We start from the raw sequence: 18,059 nt of genomic DNA on the forward strand, positions 1-18,059 counted from the left end.
GCTAATAGAAGTAATATGGAAACTGGAGTCTGAGTTATACTCCATGAATGATTTTTTTGGGTGTGTCTTACATGTCTATTCTGTGTGAGTCTCTGTTATGCTGAAAAAAGATGGCACAAATGGGACACACAACACATGTACAATGTCGTATGTTTTTTAGAATATATTTACTCTAACAATGATGAGGAGAGGTACAAGTTATCAAAAATGTAATAAGTGGAGATAACTATCTCAGTTTAAAGTAATTTGTTTTGGGGTAAACAGTTCAATTCCAAGCTCAATGTGTTTAAGGATTAAGGAATATCTCTACTTCTCATGGGATGGCAACTGAGTGGAAGAAACAGATTTGTGGGCAATTATATGGTTACTGTCTTGTGGTTATAAAGGAGGAGGCACTTTATTAGGTAATTCACTAGAGACAAGGCAGCTGGTTAGCCTCACCAGGGACATTTGCCATTCAATCCAGTCACTTGTGTCCTGGGCTGAAGCCTGTGCTTCTGAGATCAGAGTACTACTTGGCCTCTTGGTCATAGCTATGGTGTTTTACCAGCCCACTAACACTCTTAGGATTTCAGTTCTCCCAGAAGGTGTGTGCTATGGTAGATGCCACCCAAAATTCATGTTGAGATTTCATGGCACTGTGGTGGCATTAGTAAATGGGACCTTTAAAAGGTGGCTAGATCACTCACAAACAATTCAATGCCAGTACCATAGGAATAGGCTCATGGTAAAAGAGAGTTCAGGGATCTCCTCTTATGTGATTTTGATTTCTAGAGATGTGATGCCTTCTACCACATTACAATACAAGAATGGCCTCAATTCACATGGCTCTCAAATCTCAATGTTCCCAGCTTCCAAAAACATGAGCCAGACTATTACTTAAAATTTTCTGGCTATGGTATTCTCCTTCAGCAAGAGAAAGCAGAGCAAGCAAGTCAGTGCTCTCATAGAACCCTGCCGTTCTCAGATGCCCTCCTAGACTTCATTGCCTGTTTCCCTCTATCACTGTCCTTGCCTACACCAGTCATATTTTGAGACTCAACCCCCAAAAACATGTATGGGGAAAGGAAGACACTAACCAATGACCTAACTTGAAATACTAGTTTTTTACCTAGCAATTCTACTTCTAAGGATTTGTTTTAAAAAGCTTACAATGTCCATAAGATGCTATGTGGCCAGGGTTATTCCCATTATTATTTGTTAATCTAACAACAGAATATGTTTATGGAGAGGTGATAAAAGAATGGGGCAGCTTTGCCTCTCTATATAAAAACTATAGCAAAGTCATATGAAAAAGGAATGTGTACAAAAGTGTTTATTATGCATCATTTTCATATGCTGAGCTAGAAAACACTACTGTGGGGGCAGGAAGAAACAAATAGAAAAGGGGGAGGAGGTAGAATTTTATTCTTTCATATTTTTGTTTCTATACTTGTACTTCACATTAACATAATTCATTATAGAAAATGAAAAACAATAAAGAGCCCAGAATTGACCAATGACTCCTGTAATAGAGGCTATACATATCCTACTTTTGCAATAATTAACACCCAAAATTCCAAGGGTGAGGAAGAAGACAACCTTTAACAACAGGAACAAAAGTTTACTGTATTCAAATTCCTGGCACTGTACTTACACCACTAAAACTAAGCAAAGCTATCCTCTCTGACTTACTTCTTCAATCCCTCAAATTTGAGGGACTCAAGGAAAGTGGGCAATGAGGTATCAAGAACCACACCTCAGAGGAAGGCAGTTTCCATCAAAGCCTCACAGGATGACAAGAGTCTGTGGGCTGGAGCAAACATCCATTAAAAGCCTGTAAAACTCAGGCTGATGGGTATGTAATTCAGGGCAGTTAGAAGACACCTCTAAGATCTCACTCAGAAGAGGAAATAAAATAGACATCTGAAGTAGATAAAGAAAAGGCACTGGGTGGGAAAGGGGGTGAGAAGGGTAATAGGGGTGAGAGAGAGCTGGGGGGAGAGCAGAGAGAGAACAGAAATAGGATGGGGGGCAAAATTTGTCTTACCTACAAAAAGTGTAGGGATCAAAATGGAACAGAGATTGAGGGAATAGCAAACCAATGACTGGCCCAACTTGAGACCCACTCCATGAGAGACAGCCAACCTCTGACACTACTGATATTCTGCTATGTTTGCAGACAGGATTCTAGTATAACTGTCTTCTGAGAGGCTTCATCCAGCAGCTGATGAAAACAGATGCAGAGACCCACAGCCAAACAATAGGTGAGGCTCCGGGAGTTCTGTGGAAGAGTGGGAGGAAGGATAGAAGAAGTTGGAGGGACAACGGATACCACAGGAAGACCTAACCTGGACCAATAGGGGTTTAGAGAGACTGAAGCACCAATCAAAGAGCATGCATGGGCTGGACCTAGGCCTCCTACACATAGGTAGCAGATGTGCAGCTTGGTAAACATGTTGGCCCCCTAACAGTGTTTCTGACTCTGATGCCTGCCTCTGGATCCCTTCACCCTAGTTGGGCTGGCTTGTCAGGCCTCAGTGGGAGACAATACATTTAGTCCTGCTGAGACTTGAGATGCCAGGGTAGATTGGTGCCCTGTAAGGGCCTCCTCTTCTCTGAGAAGAAGAGTGGGTAATGGAGGGAGGAGCATGTGAAGGTGCGAGTGGGAAGAGAGAAGGATGGGGGCTGGGATCAGGCTATAAAGTGACTAAAAAAACTTTTTTTTTCTGAGAGATTCAACTCATCAGGAGGACAAAGATGATAAAGGATGAAAATTGTTGCAAGTACTACCTCCTAACCAGAGAATTTGAGTAGCTCTTGGGAGGAAGGACTCCTCAGCTTATGTATCTATACATGCACTACAATCTTCCCACCTTTACTTGGCACTTTACTTGGTGGGGGGCAGAGCACGAGGTACTTTGTGCAACTCACAGAAACCTAGCTCCTGGGGTAAAGGGTAACAGCAAAAGGTGGTGGTGATAACAATAAGCAATGTCAGAAGAAAAACAGGGAAAAGTAGTTTAAAATTCTAAAAACAGTTGGGCTGTTAAAAATTCTTTCTATGAACCAACTTAGTAATGAAATAAGCCTTATTAAATTTTCATCATCTAAATGGGAGGAGGAAGCAATCCAGTGATTGAGATTTTAAAACCATATATTAATAGTGCAGAATTCCCCCAGAGGACTGTTACATCTCACATAGAAAGCATGAAACCACTTGGAAATTTTAACTGCTTTGCAAAAAATAATATCTCAGAGAAATGGCAGTCACTTGAGGATGTGATGAAGAGCGTCTAGGTCTACCAAGCACTTCCTTATTACTTAAAATAGCAGCAAAACAGAGCAAGTTTCCTTCCCTGCCAGGTTTTTATCTTATAAGAAACAACATCTATGGGCCCAAGGGAAAACCAGTACATCAACACAAAGGCCTCCTGACTGAAGACGGCTGTGGCTTTATCTGCAGGAGTCCATCTACAGACATAAGCCCACTTAATTCTACACAGACCCATCCAAGCCACCAACAGAGTATTATTTTTGAAAGGAAAAAAACAGATCAATGCCACTTTCTCTCTTAAGAAATTATACAAGTCAATGTTCTAAATATATGCCCTCAAAAATACCAGACTCCAATAAAGAAAAGGCAAAGAAAAATTACTTATTTTGAAAAATAATATTTAACTGTGAAACAGAAAGTGTCAAGGAGGATGTAAGCTCAAAAAGAAAGGTGTGACAGTAAATCTAGAGGTTAAATACCAATTCTGAACTCTGGAAATTTTCAAATAACTTACTTAAAAGTAAAAATAGATTTTTCTATTAAAATTTTCTTTTTCTTCTTCTTCTTCTTCTTTTCTTTTCTTTTTGTTTTTGTTTTTTCAAGACAGGGTCTCTCTATGTAGCCTTATATTGGACTCACTCACTTTGTAGACCAGGCTGGCCTCGAACTCACAGCAATCCGCCTGCCTCAGCCTCCCTAGTGCTAGGATTAGAGGCGTGCGCCACTACACCTGGCAAACCTTCTTTGCTACCTTTAAACTTTGATATGAGCTAGGGTTCTAAATACACACAAAAGTGAGCTTGAAACGAAATTTTATGTCTAACTAAATGGAATATAGTATTTCAACACACTTTACTACTATAGTTATGTTGTCATTCAATAAGTATAAGAACACATATGTAGCACTTGGAATGTAGTGGTGAGCTAGAAGTAGCTTGGTCAGTTGCTTCAAAGTGTTCTCAAACTAATGAAAAAACAATCACAAAAAGGCAGCAATAAAAGGTCTCACTCAAATGTAGAATCTTCAAAGAAAAAAATTTCAGTCTCTTTATGTTGAGAGTAGCTATACATTGTGGGATACACCTGCAATCCAGCATGTAGGAGGCTGAGGAAGGAATCCTGCCAAGAGTTCAAGGCCAGTTTGGGTTACACTGAGGAATCAAAAATAACTTGACCTACAGCGGAACCCTGTCTCAAGAATAAAAAATTAAAAGCTAAAGGTAGAAGAGTAGTTTCCAGAGGTTCAGGGAAGAAAAGAGGAGAGGAAGAGAAGAGATTCAGAAAGTTAGTTAAGTAACACTAAATTATGGCTAAGAGAATGTAAGTTCTTGGGTTTCATAGCATAGTAACACGCTGAGGTACTGTAAACATATTTATTTACTTATTTATTTGTTTATTTATTGATTGGTTGATTGATTTTAGTGTTTCGAGACAGGGTTTCTCTGTGTAGCCTTGGCTGTCCTGGACTAACTTTGTAGACCAGACTAGCCTCGAACTCACAGTGATCCGCCTACCTCTGCCTCCCGAGTGCTGGGATTAAAGGTGCGCGCCACCACGCCCGGCATGTAAACATTTTTTTAAAGGGAGAAGAAAATGTTAATGTTTTTCTATAGAGATATGATAGAGGTTTAAAGAAATAAAAATTTACTGTTTATAATATTATGCAATGTTTACATTTATCTAAAATATCTAAATATATGCCATAAATATGTATACATTTAACTATCAGTTAAATAAAGCTTTTATACATAACCCTTAAAGGGAAATAGAAATTAATATGTTTACTGTAGTTAAACAGGGGGGAAAACTATAATATGAGGGATCTCTCTTAAGTTCCCCTTTTTTCTTTGTGGAACAGTTGATGGCTGGAGCTTTAATGGGCATCTTGAACATAAGACAGACAATAGAGACAGGGGAGGACAAGAAAAGAGTGAGTTTCAGTTCTCTACCATAGAGCCACCTGCATAGCCTGGAGCATCTACATCCAGACTTTACTCTCATAGGTAGAAAATAAACTTCTACTGTCTTTAAACTTAGCTACTCTTACTTACATTTGTAAACAAACCTACTCCCAATGAATACTATGTGCATCTTCCAGCAGTTCCACACCTGGTAATATTTGAAGGCCTAGGTGGTATGGACCAGAAGAACCATCCATGAGATAGAAATGTCCTGAATGTTTGCTGTCCAATCTAGTACTGAAAATATTCTTAAATATGATAATTAGGTTCTCAAGTTTCATTTAATCTAAATTAATTTTAAAAGTGACAGTGTAGGTTTTCAAGATGGCGGCGAGCAGTGTGGACCGCGTTTGGAGGCTCCAGTGAACAATTCAGGGAATTGCACAGATTTCTGAGCCAGGAACACCGAGGTCCGAACATCACGACAGCGGGAGTGCTCCACGGTTCAGAGGGACCAGGGTGCGGAGGACCTGCGTGCCCCTGCACACGGGAGGAGCGTGGATTTTCTCTGATCAGAGCGGCAGCGGCAGAGGCAGCTGTGGCTGAGGTTTGCAGCTCGTAGCCTTCCGGTGGAGGCGATTGGTGTGGTGGCTGGTGGGAGTTGCTGCGGGAGAGGGGACTTGGGGCAGGATTTGGGTCGCGTGGAGCCTTCGGACCCAGACTGGACTCAGCGGACAGTTCGGCCCCAGAGTCCCGGGTACTGGCCCAGCCCAGCAAGCAATTCTGCCCAAGGCACTAACTCAGCGTGGCCACAGCTCCCCTGCTGTGGCGCAGGCTTAGTTGAGCGCGCAGCTCCACGCTAGGCAGCACCTCAGCTCAGCGGCAGCTCCCCTGCGGTGACACAGTCTGGGCGGAGCACTTGGTTGAACCACAGGTGCTAACTCAGAGCAGCCGCAGTTCTCCTGCTGTGGCGCAGGCTTGGCCAAGTACTCAGTTCGACCCTAGGCGCCACCTCAGCTCAGCGGCAGCTCCCCTGCAGTGACACAGTCTGGGCAGAGCACTTGGTTCCACCATTGGCGCTAACTGAGAGCAGCCGCAGGTCTCCTGCTGTGGCGCAGGCTTGGTGGAGTGCGCAGTTCCATCCTAGGCACCACCTCAGCTCAGCGGCAGCTCCCCTGTGGTGACACAGTCTGGGCGGAGCACTTGGTTGAACCACAGGCGCTAACTCAGAGCAGCCGCAGTTCTTCTGCTGTGGCGAAGGCTGGACAGAGCTCTCGGTTCCACCAGCTCTAAGACTCTGGTTGGACACAGTGTGCAGTTTGAATCCAGAGTTCCTGGCTGAGATTGGTAGTCAGTTCGGGCCCTGGGTCAATAACTGACCACAGCACGCACTTTGGGCCAAAAGGCCCTAGCGGAGCTTGGTGCGTAGTCCCAGCCCAAAAATTCTGGCTGGACCCTGTGTGCATTTTGGGCCCAGAATCCCTAGCTGAGCTCGGAAGATGGTTCAGGCCCTGAGAATCTAGCTGAGTTCAGCCCGTGGTTCGGGCCCAGAGTTCCTGGCTGCACTTGGCAGAGAACACAGAAGGCTGTGGATACCTTGGCCTGACCCAACGCTCATTCAGAGACCCAGAACAATTGCAGGATCCACAGCACAGGGCACCTGAAGATCACTGGCTGTGAGAGACCAGAACAACAGGGCTAACCTCCTAACATCCACACCAGTGAAACTTTGAGCTCCCAGCCTAGGGAAATCGTGAGAAAATAAGTGAATCTATCGTCAGACACCCTCCATCCAACTCTGGAAGCTACCCAACAAAAACAAAGACGGCAAGATGTCTAAAAGACAACGAAAAAGCATACGCAAAAAAACCCAAAACAACATGGCGTCTCCAGTTTCCAGCTATCCCAAAGAAAACAACCCAGAGAACTCAAATACAACGGAAATACAAGAAAATGACCTCAAATCCTTAGTAATGAGGATGATAATGGAGGAAACAAATAAAATTCGTAATCAAATGCAGGAAGACGCAGACAAACAGGTGAGAGACATAAAAGAAGCACATAGAGTGGAACTGGAAAAATTGCAGGAAAATGCAAACAACCAGATGAAAGAAAGAAATAAAACGGTTCAAGCTCTGAAGACCTATAAAGAGGCAATGGAAGAAACTCAGGAATATACAAAAAATCAGATGAAAGAAATCAAAAAATCAGTTCAAGATCTGAAAATGAAAATGGATTCAATGATAAACACACAGACAGAAGAAAAACGAGAACGGGAGACCTCAGAGAAGAAGGCGAGCAACAAAGAGGTGAGCTTTTCTAACAGAATCCAAGAGATGGAAGAACGAATCGCAGGTCTAGAAGATACAATCACAGATATTGAATCAACCATTAAAGAAAATGCCAAATCTGGAAAAGTCCTGACACAAAACATCCAAGAAATTAAGGACACCATGAAAAGAAGAAATTTGAGGATAATAGGCATTGAAGAAAGAGAAGACATCAGACTCCAGGGCCCAGAATCTATTCTCAACAAAATCATAGAAGAAAATTTCCCCAATCTAAAGAAAGAGATGCCTATAAACATACAAGAGGCCTACAGAACACCAAATAGAATTGACCAGAAAAGAAAAACTGCCCGCCACATAATAGTCAAAACACAAAACATGCAGAACAAAGAAAAAATATTAAAAGCTGCAAGGAAAAAGGGCCAAATAACATTTAATGGTAAACCTATCAGAATTACACCCGACTTCTCAGCAGAGACTATAAAAGCCAGAAGGTCCTGGACAGAGATCCTGCAAACCCTAAGAGACCACAGATGCCAGGCCAGACTACTTTATCCAGCAAAATTATCAATAACCATTGATGGAGAAAACAAAATATTCCATGACAAAAACAAATTCAAACAGTACCTATCCACAAATCCAGCTTTACAGAAGGTACTAGAAGGAAAACTCCATCCCAAAGGGTCAAACTACAACCAAAACTACCCAGGAAATAGATAACTATCCCATGGCAAAAACACAACTACACAAACGCTCGACTGGAAACAACATCAAAATTAAGACTCTTAACAGTCACTGGTCATTAATATCTCTCAACATCAATGGCCTCAATTCTCCAATAAAAAGACACAGACTAACTGAATGGGTACATAAACAAGATCCAACATTCTTCTGCATCCAAGAAACACATCTCACTCATAATGAAAGGCATTACCTCAGGGTAAAAGGTTGGAAAAAAGTATTCCAAGCAAATGGTCACAAGAAGCAAGCAAGCGTAGCCATTTCAGTATCGAACAAAATAGACTTTCAACCAAAATTAATCAAAAGGGATGAGGAAGGACACTTCATACTCATCAAAGGTAAAGTCAACCAAGATGACATCACAATTCTGAACATCTATGCTCCCAATACAAGGGCACCCACATTTGTAAAAGATCGCCTAAAAAAGCTTAAACCACACATCGATCCCCACACAATAATAGTGGGAGACTTCAACACCCCACTCTCGCTGAAGGATAAGTCATTGAAACAGAAACTAAGCCAAGAAATAACATTATTAACCAATGCCATGGGTCAAATGGATCTAACAGATATCTATAGAACCTTTCACCCAAACAAGAAAGAATACACCTTCTTCTCTGCACCCCATGGAACCTTCTCCAAAATTGATCACATCGTAGGTCACAAAGCAAGCCTCAATAGATACAAGAGGATTGAAATAATACCTTGTATCCTATCAGATCACCATGCTGTTAGGCTGCAATTCAACAACAACAGAAATAACAAAAAGCCTACATGTATGTGGAAACTAAACAACTCTCTGCTAAATGACACCTGGGTCAGGGAAGAAATAAAGAAAGAAATCAAGGAGTTTCTGAAATTCAATGAAAAAGAAGAAACAACATACCCAAATTTGTGAGATACATTGAAAGCAGTGCTAAGAGGAAAATTCATAGCACTAAGTGCCTTTAAAAAGAAATTGGAAACATCGCACATAAGCATCTTAACGAAACAACTGGAAGCCCTAGAAAAAAAAGAAGCAGAAACACCCAAGAGGAGTAGACGCCTGGAAATAATCAAACTCAGGGCTGAAATTAACAAATTAGAAACTAAGAAAACAGTCCAAAGAATCAACAAAACCAAAAGCTGGTTCTTTGAGAAAATGAACAAGATAGACAGACCATTAGCCAAACTAACTAAAAGGCAGAGAGATAGTACTGAAATCAACAAAATTAGAAATGAAAAGGGAGACATCACAACAGACACTGAAGAAATTCAAAGAATCATAAGATCCTACTTTGAAGGCATATATGCCACAAAATTTGAAAATCTAAGGGAAATGGACGATTTTCTTGGTCAATTTCACTTGCCAAAGTTGAATGAAGAACAGATAAACAAGCTAAATAGTCCCATTTCCCCTACAGAAATAGAAGCAATCATCGATGGTCTCCCAACCAAAAAAAGCCCAGGGCCAGATGGTTTCAGTGCAGAATTCTACCAGACCTTTAAAGGCGAGCTAATACCGATACTCTTCAAGCTACTCCAAAAGATAGAAATGGATGGAAAATTACCAAATTCATTCTATGAGGCCATAGTCTCACTGATACCTAAACCTCACAAAGACTCAACAAAGAAAGAGAATTTCAGACCAATTTCTCTTATGAACATAGATGCAAAAATACTAAATAAAATACTTGCAAAACGAATACAGGAGCACATCAAAGATATCATTCATCATGACCAAGTAGGCTTCATTCCAGGCATGCAGGGATGGTTTAATATACAGAAATCCATCAATGTAATCCACCATATAAACAAACTGAAAATAAAAAACCACATGATCATCTCCTTGGATGCAGAGAAAGCATTTGATAAAATTCAACACCCATTCATGTTTAAAGTTTTAGAGAGATCGGGGATACAAGGCACTTTCCTCAACATAATAAAGGCTATATACAGCAAGCCAATAGCCAAAATCAAAGTAAATGGTGAGATACTCAAGGAAATTCCTCTAAAATCGGGAACAAGGCAAGGCTGCCCACTCTCTCCATATCTCTTCAATATAGTACTCGAAGTTCTAGCCAGAGCAATAAGACAACAAAAGGAGATCAAGGGTATCCAAATGGGAAAGGAGGAAGTCAAATTATCCCTATTTGTAGATGATATGATAGTGTACATAAGTGACCCTCAAAATTCCACCAGAGAACTCCTAAAGCTGATAAACACCTTCAGCAAATTGGCTGGATACAAAATTAACTCAAAAAAGTCTGTAGCCTTCCTATACACAAATGACAAGCTTGCAGAGGAAGAAATTAGGAAAACCACACCCTTCACATTAGCCACAAGCAATATAAAATATCTAGGAGTTACCCTAACTAAGCAAGTGAAGGACTTGTATGAAAAAAATTTCAAAACTCTGAAGAAAGAGATTGAATCTGACCTGAGAAGATGGCATGATCTTCCTTGCTCATGGATCGGGAGAATTAACATGGTAAAAATGGCCATCCTACCAAAAGCAATCTACAGATTCAATGCAATCCCTATCAAAATACCTACACAATTTTTTAAAGACACTGAAAGTTCAATTCTGAACTTCATATGGAAAAACAAAAAACCCAGAATAGCTAAAAAATCTTGTACAATAAAAGGTGCTCCGGAGGAATCTCCATACCTGATTTCAAACTGTACTATAAAGCAATAGTAATTAAAACAGCATGGTACTGGCACAGCAACAGGCTGGTTGATCAGCGGAATCGAAAGGAAGACCCAGATATGAATCCACACACATATGGTCACTTGATTTTTGACAAAGAAGCCAAATCCATTCAATGGAAAAAGGATAGCATCTTCAACAAATGGTGCTGGTCTAACTGGAGGTCTATGTGTAAAAAAATGAAACTGGGCCCATATATGTCACCTTGCACAAAACTCAAATCCAAGTGGATTAAAGACCTCAACATAAAACCAGAGACACTAAGCCACTTAGAGGAAAAAGTGGGAAAGAGCCTGGAACATATTGGCACAGGAGACAACTTCCTGAACAGAACACCAACGGCTCAGGCCTTAATGTCAACCATTAATAAATGGGACCTCATGAGGCTGAGAAGCTTCTGTAAGGCAGGAGCCACTGTCAAGAGAACAAAGCGACAGCCTACAGACTGGGAAAAAAATCTTCACCAACCCTACATCTGACAAAGGTCTAATATCCAAAATATATAAAGAACTCAAGAAATTAAACACCACCAAACCAAATAACCCAATTGAGAAATGGGGCTTGGAACTAAACAGAGAATTCTCAACAGAGAGTATCAAATGGCTGAGAAACACTTAAAGAAATGCTCAACCTCCTTAGTCATCAGGGAAATGCAAATCAAAACAACTCTGAGATTCCATCTTACACCCATCAGAATGGCTAAGATCAAAAACTCAAGCGACACCACATGCTGGCGAGGATGTGAGGAGAGAGGAACACTCCTTCATTGCTGGTGGGAATGCAAACTAGTACAGCCACTTTGGAAATCTATCTGGTGCTATCTCAGAAAAATGGGAATAGGGCTTCCTCAAGACCCAGCTATTCCACTCCTTGGAATATACCCAGAAGATGCTCCAGCACACAACAAGAAATTTGCTCAACCATGTTCATAGCAGCCTTATTCATAATAGCCAGAACATGGAAACAGCCTAAGTGTCCCTCAGTAGATGAGTGGATAAAGAAACTGTGGTACATATACACTATGGAATACTACTCAGCTATTAAAAACAAGGAATTCCCGAAATTTGTGGATAAATGGATTGAGCTAGAAATGATCATAATGAGTGAGTTAACCCAGAAGCAGAAAGAATCAAATGGTATATACTCACTTATATCTGCATACTAGCCCAAGGGACATGTCCCACGAAAGCCTTCACTTACCAGGAAACTGGGACAGAGGGGAGGACATCCTATTGGGACTCTAAATGAGAGATGCATGGGAGAATAGCAAAATAAAAGGATACAGAGGGTCCTAGAAATCTACAAGTAGAACAATATGATAGGCAGATTTGGGCCCAGGGGTACCGCTCAAACTAAGGCACCAGCCAAGGACAATACAGGAGGTAAACTTTAAACCCCTTCCCAGATCTAGCCAATGGTCAGAATATTCTCCACAGTTGAGTGGAGAGTGTGATATGACTTTCTCACGTACTCTGGTGCCTCACATTTGACCATGTCCCCTGGAGGGGGAGACCTGGTGGCACTCAGAAGAAGGACAGCTGGTAGCCAAGAAGAGACTTGATACCCTATGAGAATATACAGGGGGAGGTAATCCCCCTCAGGAACAGTCATAGGGGAGGGAAATAATGGGAAAATGGGGGGGGGGAGGAATGGGAGGATACAAGGGATGGGATAAACATTGAGATGTAACAAGAATAAATTAAAAAAAAAAAAAAGAAGAAGAAGAAAAAAAAAAAAAAGTGACAGTGTAGCTCATATCTATAGCTATCACAGAACACCAAAAGTGTGACTGCATTAGTTTACAATGAGATAAAAGTCTACTTCACGGGTAACAATACAATAAATCCCAAACATAACTGAGGGACTGGAGACATGGCTCAGTGGTTAAGAGCACTGGCTGTTCTTCCAGAAGACCTGAGTTCAATTCCCAGCAACCACATGTCACCCTCACACCAATGCACAGAAAATAAAATAAGTTTTAAAAAAAGAAAATAATTGAGCTGGGTGTGGTGGTACATGCCTTTAATCCCAGCACTCAGAAGGCAGAAGCAGGCAAATCTCTGTGAGTTCAAGGCCGGCCTGGTCTACAAAGGAATATCCGGGACAACCAGGGCTGTTATACAGAGAAACTCTGTCTCAGAAAACCAAAAGAAAAAAAAGAAATTTTTAATACAATATATTCCGATTATGTTTTTCCTTCCCACACCTCTCAGTTTCTTTTCACCTTCCTTCCTATTCAGATCCAGACTCTTTCTGTCTCCCCTTAGAAAACAAACAGGCATCTGAGTAATAATAATAATAATAATAATAATAATAATAATAATAATAATAATAATAATAACAACAACAACAACAACAACAACAACAACCACCACCACAATAACAACAACAACACATTAAGATAAACCAGAACAAGTCAGAATATGACAATACAACCAAACAAGAAAGGAGCCAAAAAACACATGTAGACACAGAGACATATTTGCACACGCAGAAATCCATTAAAAGCCCAAAACCAGAATCCATAATGTATGGGTAAAGGACCGGTAAGTGAAAACAAAACAAAACCAACCAACAAAACAAACAAACTAACAAAATGCCCTGACTTAACATTATGAGACAAAAAAAGCTCCACAGATGCTGCTGAATTCATTTTGTGTTGGCCATCTACTACTAAGAATGGGGCCTACCCACAAGAGAGGTTTGCTTCCCCAGTAAGACTTATAGGAGAAAGCTAAGTTTTCATTTGCAAATGGCTACCCACTGGAGATAGCTGGCGCTCTCTTAAAAAAGCCGAAACACTAAGAGAAATACCTAGATAAATAGTATGAAATTTTTATTTTGATAAAAAACAGTCCTATGATGCTGGAGAATGTCAAAGTAAAATGGTAATTAATATTTTAATAAAATTACTTCCTATTATGCATTGAAAATCATTAAAGTTTTTTAAGATTATTAGCAGCTGTCTCAAAATACTGACCATCTGTGTTAGTGATAGCTATGAACATTATGCACTATACAGCATGGTTCTGAAGTGGTTAATAAAAAATTCTGAACAGTCAACTGTAATAAAAGGTCATCTAGCCCAAGACTTCTACTCAACAAAAAAAATCATGCTATATTTTATTGTCTCTGATATGTCTGTTAAATTTTTTTCCTGTTGGATTTTCCATTTCCCTTGCGAAAACTTCTCTCTGTGAGCACAACACAGAATTTACTACACTTGGCTATGATGCTCTTCCTAATGTCTTTGCTGTAGGTGGAACTGTAGCAAGGGACTAAACCATGCAGAAACAGCAAAATCAAACTGTCCTTCAGGGCAGAGCAGTGGAGTGATGTCACACCAGATCACTCACCTCATACATCTGTCCAGGGCTGTCTTGACCACAATCTGTTTTTCCTAGTTACTTTTTATTGTTAACTTGATGTAACCTAGGAGAGAAATTCAACTGAAGAATTGTCTCAATCAGACTGGCCTGCAGGCATATCTGTGGGGCACTGTTTGACAGCTACTCATCTACTGCTCTCAATCTTTTGGAAGGAGTGTATCACTAGGCCAGTAGGTCGGGAGAGCAAGCCACCAAACACCTTTCTCTATAGGCTCTGTTCCAGCTCCCTGACTTCAGGCCTGCCTGAACTTAACTTGCCAGATGAATTTTTGACACTGGAAGGTGCAAGCCAAATAAGCCCTTTTCTCCCCTAAGTAGCTTTTGATCACAGTGTTTATTAGAGTAACATAAACACAAAGTAGGACACTGCTTTAATTCAATTTATTCTGTAATCCATTTCTGAGTACATTACTGTTTGCTTAATATTTCTGAATTTCAAAATCATATGCAAATTGGCAAATAAATGAGGTAACAAACCTAGGGAAATGATTGATTAATCCTAAATAAAGCTGTTAAATCATTTAGGGTGACATTATAGTTTGTTGAGCCTATGCAGTTGAAAGAGCACATGCTGTTTCTGGTAAGATTATCTAATAAGTACAACCTCTGTATAACCTTCTGTTTTAAATAATTTGCATAGGTTCAATTAGGTATTATGTAAACACCGCCCTCATCCATAAATTAGAAGAAATTACCAAGTGAAGAATAAGTTACAAAGATACAATTTTTTAATTACTTTGGATGGTATGCTTTTAGAATGTAGTATCAAACTAAAATGGCAAATAGTTCATCTGTTATCTGAATTTCTAATTTTAAAAAGGCAAGAACCTCTTCTGTTTTCTATGAGGAACAGACTTCTATGACTATAACTACTAGTACTATTAAAGATTTAAATGCTTCCTGGAGATAGAATGAATAAGCTAGTCATCACCAACAGAAGAATCAATATTGATCATGCATTTACCAGAATTTCAAATACCTACACACCTATTGCTTCTAACCAATTATGCAGTTAAGATCCTTTGAGGTTAATTAGGTAGAAAACCAAGCCATGGTCTTTGCCACTGATATATTACAATAAATTATGCAGTTGGCCTGCAGCGATGGTACATGAAACCAAAGCATGCAGAAACAGCTCACTGCTTCCTTATTAACCCAACACTAACATCCAAAGCAATCTCATCTTTGAGAGATCCCACTGTATCTTTGACTTTAAATAAAGGACACATGAATTCACAGAGCTGAAGGAGAGATAAACCTGTTTTTTAGCATCCCAAGTGTGGGATCAGAACAGTCTTGTGAGAAAACAGGTGAGGTTAACCCACTAGAAGACCAACCACTTCGTGTCAGCTGAAAAGAATCCTGTGAACAGACTCTAGGAGATATATAAATGAACCCAGAACTGGAGGCGGGGTTTTTGGAGACTTCGGATAGTTTTGGCTGTTCACCGCTCCACTTCGAGATGCTCCTAGAGAGAACTACTCGAGGGAAGGCTTTGTGGCTCCGGCTCCTGCTGGCTTTGTGGTTCCGGGTTCTGGTTACTCCAGGTTCCAGCAGAGGAAATCCTGCTGATTACACCAGAAGAATCACTCCTTAGGGTTTTGTTATTGTGTTCCTTAATCCTCTTTTCCTATTGTTTTGGTTAGTCGGGTTATAAGTGACGTACGCTTGGTTAATAAATTGTAATAAAATATATTGGTTAAGAAAACTGAGCCTACACAGAGCAGCTTCAATTTTTAAAGTATTCTTTTGTAATCTTCAGTGTTAGTTCACCTACATAGAAATGTATAGTTTTGACGTACAGAATCCGATGTTCCTAAGTCCCATCAAAACACATTCCATGGATCAAAGCCGATGAATGTCCAGTCTTATCAAACTTTATCTTGTGTGATTCTGGTGCATGCAAAAGCTAGCTCGATCTGAGCTAATGGGAAAGCAAGCTAATAATCATCCTTCATATAAACATGCTAGATCTAAAGCACTTATTAAATGCAATAAGAAGCATTCGCTATATATGTTACACAAACTTCTATCTAAGACGGGGCACCAAGATTCAGAACAATGGTATCAAAAGGGTACTTTCTTGAAATGAAGAGCTTTGAACTCAGACTAACCTTGCTGAACCAAAATTTCTATTTCAACAAGTGCCTTAGAAGATTGGTATTTTATGTAAAGCTAATACCAAAGATTATGCCTGTAAGTGGCATACACATTGTAGCAATACAAGCAAAATCAAGAACTTATTGAAAGATGGAGGGTTCAATTATAAACATTCATGGTAATACCATTTCTGTGTTATTCTAACAAGTATTAGATTAATAATGAAAGGCAGAAATTACTCAAAATGGAAAAACCAAGAACGGACAAAGTTACACAAAAGTTTCACAGACAGCAACAGTTTCTGAGTTAGTCTATAATTTAAAACATATGTAAGGTATAAATAAAAATCAAGATTTTATCCATTAATTCTGTATAATCTAGGGAGACCATATATCCATTCACTTAATGTAAAGATATATTAAGACATTTCATAAAATATTTGCTAACAAAACCCAGTCTGACTATAGATAACAACACAAAGAAACAGCCCCCATGAACCTCTTTTTTTTTTTTTTTAAATGTGAGTGTGGTTGAAATACTCAGTATCACTGTACTGGAAAAACTGATTTTCTTTTCCCAGCAGGTATCAACTACAACTAGGTTCCTGGTTATGGGTGAGACTTTGTGTCCAATTCCCCATTTCTGTGCTGGAGTTTCGTCTGGATTGAGCTAGTGAAGGTCTTGTGCATGCTGTCAGTCTATGTGAAGTCATCTGTGTATCAGTCCTGCTGTGTCTGGAAGACACTGTTTCTTTGGAGCAATCCATCACCTCTGGTTCTTACATTCTTAACACCTCTTCCACATAAGTTCCTGAGCCTTGAGGGGAGGGTTTTATAAAGATTGCATTTAGGTCTCAGTGCTCCTAGTACTCTCACTCTTTGCACCTTGTCCAGTTGTGGATTTATGTACTAGTTATCTACTTCAAGGGAGAAGGGGGAGGAGGAGGAAAAGCAGCAGCAGCTTCTCTCATGAAGGCTAAACAACGCTCTGATCCATGGGTATAGCATATATTATTGGAAGTCATTTTATTGCTATATTCCTTTACTGGAATGTTAAGCAGTAGGTTTTTCCAATAATGCCTATGACCTACCTAGTTTAAAGTTCTTTGCCACTTTAACAGTGTCAGGTATGGAGTCCATCTCAAAGAGCAGACCTTAGACCCAACCACAAAGTGGTTGATGGCTCCATAAGATTGTATGTCTTTCAGGCAGGTCACTGTTGGAGGTAGCAGGATGATACTGCAGCTGGGTCATATTGATGAATACTTTCCAGGATTTATGAATGCTAGTCTGTAAGGAGGAAGCCTCTAGTTGGAAGCCAGCTCAAATTTCTCCATGCTTGATGACATGAGACAGTAGTCTTCAGCAATAAGACCTTACTATCAGGTTGCAATGAGCAAGCAATGACTTTGGAAATAATCTGTGATGTCTGGAGGGGTCTATGGGCCCTTTTGCCAACAATTCAAGATGTAACCTCGTCCTGAGACCTGCGGTTTTACTTGGTGGCAGAAGACCTCTAACTGGGGCATTGTGTCCTCATTATTTGGTAACTCTATTTAAATTATTTTCATGTATGTATATATTTTAGGAAGTTTTTTAAGTGGTATGTTTCCATATGGCTTTTCTAAAGCCTTTAGTGCCATTGTTCCTTCTCATATGCCCTACTTTGCCCTGCACTCCCATCCTCCATCCT

General features: G+C 40.1%; 1 protein-coding gene across 3 annotated transcripts in view; it reads right to left on the reverse strand.

Moving 5' to 3' along the window:
* Rabgap1l (RAB GTPase activating protein 1 like) overlaps positions 1 to 18,059 on the reverse strand; it is a 583,034-nt gene that overhangs the window by 319,015 nt on the left and 245,960 nt on the right. The window lies entirely within an intron of this gene.

Source organism: Acomys russatus, chromosome 6 (genome assembly GCF_903995435.1).
Source record: "Acomys russatus chromosome 6, mAcoRus1.1, whole genome shotgun sequence".
NCBI classification, from domain to species: Eukaryota; Metazoa; Chordata; class Mammalia; order Rodentia; family Muridae; genus Acomys; species Acomys russatus.